Source organism: Scomber japonicus, chromosome 12, assembly GCF_027409825.1.
Source record: "Scomber japonicus isolate fScoJap1 chromosome 12, fScoJap1.pri, whole genome shotgun sequence".
Taxonomy (NCBI): domain Eukaryota; kingdom Metazoa; phylum Chordata; class Actinopteri; order Scombriformes; family Scombridae; genus Scomber; species Scomber japonicus.
The window spans coordinates 35,507,415-35,516,034 of record NC_070589.1 but is presented as its reverse complement, the minus strand read 5'-3'; the positions used below and the strand labels follow the sequence as shown (position 1 = coordinate 35,516,034).

Sequence of the window (8,620 nt, the reverse complement as noted above, 5' to 3'; positions counted from 1 at the left end):
TGAACGCTCCAACCAGGCTGTTCCTGCTCCAGGTGGAGTCCATGATGGAGGCTCCGTCCTCACTGCTCATCAGCTGCTCCTTCATACCTGCAAACTTCACACAATAACAGCCTGTCTTCACCTGCTTACTGAGAGTAGACCTCTGAGATATCTCCTTCATGACAGCAGTAATTTATAACCAATAATCTTCTCTGTATGATCATGTAGCTCGTGTTCCTTGTGTCAGTTTAAGGCACAGATGATATGTGTATGTTTGAAACCAGAAGCTTCCAGTTAGTCTGAGCTACTGTAAGCTCAGCAGCAGTTTGGGGTAAACCTGCAGCACCTGCTTGAAGGACTCGACTGGTGTGTGTTTCTGTGGATCAGATGTTTGGACTCTGACGTAGCTCCGGCTCAGATCGATCACTGTTGGGTCTGCGTCCTCTCTGTGCAGACAGCCAGAGAGCGCCAGCGGGTGTCTGAGCGATGACGTCACTTCCTTCAGGCTGCAGCTCCATGTTTCTGGATTCTGTGACGGAGGTCAGATTACAGCCTGAGAGACACTCAGGGCTCTAACAGGGTATCTGCACATTTTAAATTCCTCTTGCTGAGACATCATAATGCAAAAGCAGTGTTTTACTGTTGTAGTGGGTTGAAATGGAGCTCATTTTGATGTAATTTATATTATAGGCCTGCAACTAATGATTAGCTTCATTATAGTTCCAACTGATTATTGTTGGTTATGTACAATAATCAGAAAATAATGATGATAATGATAAATAACATAAACTGAACAAATATAATTACACTCAGATCTAATTTAATGCTTTAACTCCTACAATTCCCCAATACCATACCTTGAATATCAAAAACTAAATTGAAGACATTTTAAGACTTTTTAAGGATATGTAAAAGCTCAGAAAACAGGAACAAGAAGCTCCGCTCCACATTAAAAAATAAAAAAAGGAGCGTCCTGGTGGTCGAGAGGTTAGAGCGCATGCCACATGTGGTTCAAATCCCCAACCTGCAGCTGCAGTTCATTCCCCTCTCTCCCCGTTCCCTGTCGGCTTCTCTGCCAGTTACTGTGTCACAATAAAGGCAAAAATCTCAAAATAAATAATAATAATAATAATAAATATATATAAAATAATATAAAAAGTTGATTTACCACCTCCATCAGCTCCACCGGTGCCGTTAGCTCGCACACGCTCAGTGAGGAGTCGTAGCCTGATGAGGAAGTACAGATGGAGGACAGGTGGCCGTGGTTACAATGGCGTCCACACGCACTCAGATCATTAGAGGTGCAGCTGGACTCGTCCTTCATACTGTCAGCCTGCTGGAGGAAGATCATCATCATCATCATCATCATCATCAATATTATCATCATCATCATCACTATTATCATCATCATCATCATCACTATTACTCATATTATTCTCAAGTGTGGATAAATGGATAGATGATGGATGATGGATGGATGGATGGACGGATGGATAAATGATGGATGGATAGATGATGGACAGATGATAGATGGATGGATGGATGGATGGATGATGGATGGATGATAGATGGTGGATGGATGGATGATGGATGGATAGATGATGGATAGATAGAGGATGGATGGATGATGGATGGATGGATAGATGATGGATGGATGGATGGATAGATAGATAGATGGATGGATGGATGACAGATAGATAGATGATGGATGGATGGATGGATGGATGATGGATGGATGATGGATAGATAGAGGATGGATGGATGGATGGATGGATGGATAGATGGATGGATATATGGATGGATGGATGATGGATGGATGATGGATGGATGGATGGATGGATGATGGATGGATGATGGATGGATGGATAGATGGTGGATGGGTGGATGGATGATGGATGGATGGATGGATGGATGGATGAATGATGGATGGATGGATAGATGATGGATGGATGGATGGATGATGGATGGATGAGGACCTTGGTGGAGATGTGAGCCGTGCTGGGGGGGCTGCAGGTCCTAGATGCTGGTCTGGTGGAGGAGGATTTGGAGGAGTTAGAGGAGGAGTTGAAGGAGGAGGTGATGGAGGAGGTGGGGGGGTGCAGGACCTGCAGATATCCCTCCTTCTCCACCTTTCTCTTCAGGGTGGAGTTCCAGTGGTTTTTGATGGAGTTATCAGTCCTGAGAGAACAGTCAGGTGCTTTCAGGTTATTTCATTAATTTTAAATATTTCTGATACAGATGACGAGGAAACAGTGAGCTGTGTTTTTCATTTAGACTTTAACAGTTCTATAGTTTTCAGCGTGTTAGTTTATTAAAAGCTCTGAACCTGTTTCCTGAATCTAACACTGACTCTTACTTTCACTCTAAAAACATGCTCACATATTATCTGACACACTAAACCAGAGGTCACTAACAGGTCACAGGGTCAGGGGTCAGGTGTCAGGTGTCTAGTGAGGGGGTCAGGTGTCAGGTGAGGGGTGTGGTGAGGGGGTCAGGTGTCAGGTGAGGGGGTCAGATGTCAGGTGAGGGGGTCAGGTGTCAGGTGAGGGGTGTGGTGAGGGGGTCAGGTGTCAGGTGAGGGGGTCAGATGTCAGGTGAGGGGGTCAGGTGTCAGGTGAGGGGGTCAGGTGTCAGGTGAGGGGTGTGGTGAGGGGGTCAGGTGTCAGGTGAGGGGTGTGGTGAGGGGGTCAGGTGTCAGGTGTCAGGTGAGGGGTGTGGTGAGGGGGTCAGGTGTCAGGTGAGGGGGTCAGGTGTCAGGTGAGGGGTGTGGTGAGGGGGTCAGGTGTCAGGTGAGGGGGTCAGGTGTCAGGTGAGGGGTGTGGTGAGAGGGTCAGGTGTCAGGTGAGGGGTGTGGTGAGGGGGTCAGGTGTCAGGTGTCAGGGGTCAGGGGTCAGGTGTCAGGTGAGGGGTGTGGTGTCAGGTGAGGGGGTCAGGTGTCAGGTGAGGGGTGTGGTGTCAGGTGAGGGGGTCAGGTGTCGGGTGTCAGGTGAGGGGGTCAGGTGTCAGGTGTCAGGTGAGGGGTCAGGTGAGGGGGTCAGGGTCAGGTGTCAGGTGAGGGGTGTGGTGTCAGGTGAGGGGGTCAGGTGTCAGGTGTCAGGTGAGGGGGTCAGGTGTCAGGTGAGGGGGTCAGGTGTCAGGTGAGGGGGTCAGGTGTCAGGTGAGGGGGTCAGGTGTCAGGTGAGGGGGTCAGGTATCAGGTGAGGGGTGTGGTGTCAGGTGAGGGGGTCAGGTGTCAGGTGAGGGGGTCAGGTGTCAGGTGAGGGGGTCAGGTGTCAGGTGAGGGGGTCAGGTGTCAGGTGAGGGGGTCAGGTGTCAGGTGAGGGGGGTCAGGTGTCAGGTGAGGGGGTCAGGTGTCAGGTGAGGGGTGTGGTGTCAGGTGAGGGGGTCAGGTGTCAGGTGAGGGGGTCAGGTGTCAGGTGAGGGGGTCAGGTGTCAGGTGAGGGGGTCAGATGTCAGGTGAGGGGTGTGGTGAGGGGGTCAGGTGTCAGGTGGGGGGGTCAGGTGTCAGGTGAGGGGGTCAGGTGTCAGGTGGGGGGGTCAGGTGTCAGGTGAGGGGGTCAGGTGTCAGGTGAGGGGGTCAGGTGAGGGGGTGTGGTGTCAGGTGTCAGGTGAGGGGGTGTGGTGAGGGTGTCAGGTGTCAGGTGAGGGGGTCAGGTGTCAGGTGAGGGGGTCAGGAGTCAGGTGAGGGGGTGTGGTGAGGGGGTGTGGTGTGTACCTGCCCGGCAGGAGCTTGGAGATGTCTGCCCAGCGGTTTCCCAGCAGTCTGTGAGCCTGGCAGATGATGCGGTCCTCCTCCAGCATCCAGCCGCTCTTCTTCACCGTGGGGTTCAGGTGGTTGTGCCAGCGCTCGCGGCACTGCTTCCCGTTCCTGCTGTGCAGGTGTTTGGCGATCAGCGACCAGCGCTTCATACCGAACTTACGAACAAGCTCGATGACCTGCAGTCACATGATCGGCTGAGTCAGGACCAACTCGTCCCAAAGACTTAATTAATCAATAATGAAAATAATCTTTAGTTGAGCTCAAATAAAGTAGAGAGCAGCGGTCCCGGTCTGACCTACCTTCTGGTCCTCGTCCTGAGTCCAGGGACCTTTGACCAGCTCTGGATTCTTCACCTGCTGCCACCTGCGCTGACACTCCACATCTGACCTTTGACCCTGAGGCACAGTGAGAAACACTCAGTTCATCAGTCAGCTGTTTGTGTTCATGTTGAAATATAATAATGAAATGTTTCTGACATTTAAAATGAATCTCACTTTAAAATGAAGACAAACTGACGACCAGCTGTTTGATCCAAACTCCTTCACCAGTCTGAGCAGCTTCTCATCCTGACGAGGAAGATCATCATCATCATCATCATCATCATCATCAGACTTACACCAGCAAACAGACACTGATGTTACAGTATATATTTCTACACATTAAAGAATGACTGGATGTTTGTTTTCTTCTTCATGTGATTGTCTGATGTGTCTCTGGTTCTCAAACTCTGCTGTCACATCTTCTTATTATTATCTGGATTTATATATTTATAATATATAGCACATCAAATCAGTCCCAGTACTCTATAAACCTGTCCAGACCACCTGAGTACTAACATGTCTGTTACCTGTCCAGACCACCTGAGTACTAACATGTCTGTTACCTGTCCAGACCACCTGAGTACTAACATGTCTGTTACCTGTCCAGACCACCTGAGTACTAACATGTCTGTTACCTGTCCAGACCACCTGAGTACTAACATGTCTGTTACCTGTCCAGACCACCTGAGTACTAACATGTCTGTTACCTGTCCAGACCACCTGAGTACTAACATGTCTGTTACCTGTCCTGTCCAGACCACCTGAGTACTAACATGTGTGTTACCTGTCCAGACCACCTGAGTACTAACATGATGTCTGTTACCTGTCCAGACCACCTGAGTACTAACATGATGTGTGTTACCTGTCCAGACCACCTGAGTACTAACATGTCTGTTACCTGTCCAGACCACCTGAGTACTAACATGTCTGTTACCTGTCCAGACCACCTGAGTACTAACATGTCTGTTACCTGTCCAGACCACCTGAGTACTAACATGTGTGTTACCTGTCCAGACCACCTGAGCACTAACATGTGTGTTACCTGTCCAGACCACCTGAGTACTAACATGTCTGTTACCTGTCCAGACCACCTGAGTACTAACATGTCTGTTACCTGTCCAGACCACCTGAGTACTAACATGTCTGTTACCTGTCCAGACCACCTGAGTACTAACATGTCTGTTACCTGTCCAGACCACCTGAGCACTAACATGATGTCTGTTACCTGTCCAGACCACCTGAGTACTAACATGTCTGTTACCTGTCCAGACCACCTGAGCACTAACATGATGTCTGTTACCTGTCCAGACCACCTGAGCACTAACATGTCTGTTACCTGTCCAGACCACCTGAGTACTAACATGTCTGTTACCTGTCCAGACCACCTGAGTACTAACATGTGTGTTACCTGTCCAGACCACCTGAGTACTAACATGTCTGTTACCTGTCCAGACCACCTGAGTACTAACATGTCTGTTACCTGTCCAGACCACCTGAGTACTAACATGTGTGTTACCTGTCCAGACCACCTGAGTACTAACATGTCTGTTACCTGTCCAGACCACCTGAGTACTAACATGTCTGTTACCTGTCCAGACCACCTGAGTACTAACATGTCTGTTACCTGTCCAGACCACCTGAGTACTAACATGTCTGTTACCTGTCCAGACCACCTGAGTACTAACATGTCTGTTACCTGTCCAGACCACCTGAGTACTAACATGTCTGTTACCTGTCCAGACCACCTGAGTACTAACATGTCTGTTACCTGTCCAGACCACCTGAGCACTAACATGATGTCTGTTACCTGTCCAGACCACCTGAGCACTAACATGTCTGTTACCTGTCCAGACCACCTGAGTACTAACATGTGTGTTACCTGTCCAGACCACCTGAGTACTAACATGTCTGTTACCTGTCCAGACCACCTGAGTACTAACATGTCTGTTACCTGTCCAGACCACCTGAGTACTAACATGTCTGTTACCTGTCCAGACCACCTGAGTACTAACATGTCTGTTACCTGTCCAGACCACCTGAGCACTAACATGTGTGTTACCTCGTCTTTGGTCCAGGCAGGCTTGTGTAGAGACACTCTGGAGAATCGTCCGTCCAGACTTTTACGTCCCAGGAAGCCGGAGCGGCTCTTTGTACTGAGACACACATGATGGGAGAGGACCAATCAGCACTCAGTTTGTTTACAGAGCTACAGCCTGATATAATAAAGATCATCAGCTCTCACCAGGACCTGCGACTTCTGCTGCTGCTCATCACTGCTGCTGTAAGAACACACACACACACTGCAGGAGGGACACACACACACACACACAGAGTAACACACACACACACACACACACACACACACACACACAGAGTAACACACACATACAGAGTAACACAAACACAGTAACACACACACAGAGTAACACACACACAGTAACACAAACGCACAGAGTAACACACACATTACACACACACAGAGTAACACACACATACATACACACACACACACAGAGTAACACACACACACACAGTAACACACACATTACACACACACAGAGTAACAAACACATTACACACACATAGAGTAACACACACATACATACACACACACACACACACACACACACACACACACACACACAGTAACACACACAGTAACACACACACACACAGAGTAACACACACACACACACACACACAGTTCCAGATTTAAAAACTAAATTCTTAGACTTGTCAGATCTTACTACTACTAATAATAATGATCTAATGTAGATTACGTAGTCTAAAAGTCTAAAAACTGAGTTTAGTTATGTTTACTATGATGTCTAAACTATCTCAGTTATAATTGGTACAAATAAGAAGAATCAGACAGTAAATAATATATATATATATATATATAATATATTTCATTAAAACTGAATCAGACAGTAAATATAATTAATATTTCATTAACACTGAATCAGACTGGCTGTAGCACTGTGCCCTTTAACCTCATTTTAATAATAATAATAACTTTATTTATCATTATTATTAATGATCTCTAATCAACAGAAACAGCTTTCAGTCTGAAGCTTCATGTTTTACATTTAAATGCAAAAAGTTCAATAATCTAAAAATGACTAAAACCTGTCAGATAAAGATGAACTAGCATTAATTATATGTAGACATGTTTTACATTATGCTGAACTAACAGTTTTAATAACAGTTAATAAACAACTTAACGACAGGAAGAAGAAGTTAATGGTAGCTTCTGTTTGACCGTTAAGCGGCCGTTAGCAGGAGCCGTTAAACCCGTTTAAACGGTTTCAAACCGGAGCTGCGTTCTCTGTCCGGTACTTTACCGGCTGAGTTACCGTCCTGTCGTCGTGTTTCACCGGCGGAGAGGAGGTGGAGGCGGGAGGAGACGGAGGCGGGAAGGAGCTCCGTTAGCTTACCGGCGGGGAGGAGGCGGAGGCGGGAAGGAGCTCCGTTAGCTTACCGGCGGCCGTTGCTCAGGAGACCGTCAGAGCTCGAGGACTGACAGTTGATTGGGCAGATGTGACGTCACAACGTGTCGTTACCTTACTGCTAAACTGAAAGGTTCAGTTAGATCTTCCAGCAGTAGCATTAGCCAGCTAGCTCTCTGCACTGCTGTAAAGTGAATAAAGACAGTAGCATTAGCCAGCTAGCTCTCTGCACTGCTGTAAAGTGAATAAAGACAGTTTTGTCTCACAAATTTGTGAATTTATAATGTTGGAGAATATCCAAGTTTTTATACAATTGCAAAATTTGTAATGTTGGCAATATCCGAGTTTGTTTTCGTAAATTTGCGAATTTATAATGTCAGGAATATCCATGTTTTCTTCCATAAATTTGTCACTTCAAGGGCCGCCCACACTAATAACTATGGCTATAACCATAACTATAACTATAAAGATAACCATAACTAATTAACTTATTGATGAGCTGTAACTAACTACTGTTGTATGTTATATAATATAATGTAATATAATAATTATTACTGTTGTACGGAGAAATAAAAAGAAAACCAGGAGTGTGCTGTTTCCATAGGCTGATTCAGTGTGTTGATCAGAAGTATTAAGATACTAAATACTAAATACATGACCCTAATACACCGTCTTGAGTGTGTGATGGATGCTTTTGTATTTTTCGGGATTAACGTTAGGAACTCAGTTTCCCATGATGCTCTGCGCGGTGTCTGCGCATTCTCCCGCCCGTTGTGAAGATGGCCCGGCATGCTGTGCGGCAGGGCCGAGAAGAAGAGACGTCATGGTGGAGTCGTGTGGCTAACATGGCGGCTAACTGAGCACAGCCGCTGAAACCCAGCCTGAATAGAGAGAGAGCTGCTCATGTTAGTGCGGAGAGGAGCTGTCCGGAGGAATCTGACCCGCTGATGCCCGCAAACAGATAACTACAGCGGAGACTGTTGGTGAGTTACAGCCGCAGAGAGCTACTGTTGAGCCGGCCGCCATTAAACTGCAGCTAACGTTAGCATCATGTTAGCATCACGTTAGCATTCAGAACAAAACACCGGACTCAGACCCGGCTAAGTACCGGC

At 47.1% G+C, this 8,620-nt stretch overlaps 1 protein-coding gene across 1 annotated transcript in view; it reads left to right on the top strand.

Annotated features, from left to right (window-relative positions):
* Positions 1-8,342: 8,342 nt before the first annotated feature.
* The window catches only part of wdr33 (WD repeat domain 33), a 27,647-nt gene continuing 27,369 nt past the window's right edge, over positions 8,343-8,620 (top strand). Inside the window, exon 1 of the mRNA XM_053330546.1 lies at positions 8,343-8,491. The gene's annotated coding sequence lies outside the window, so the exon portion shown is untranslated. The remainder of the gene's footprint in view (positions 8,492-8,620) is intronic.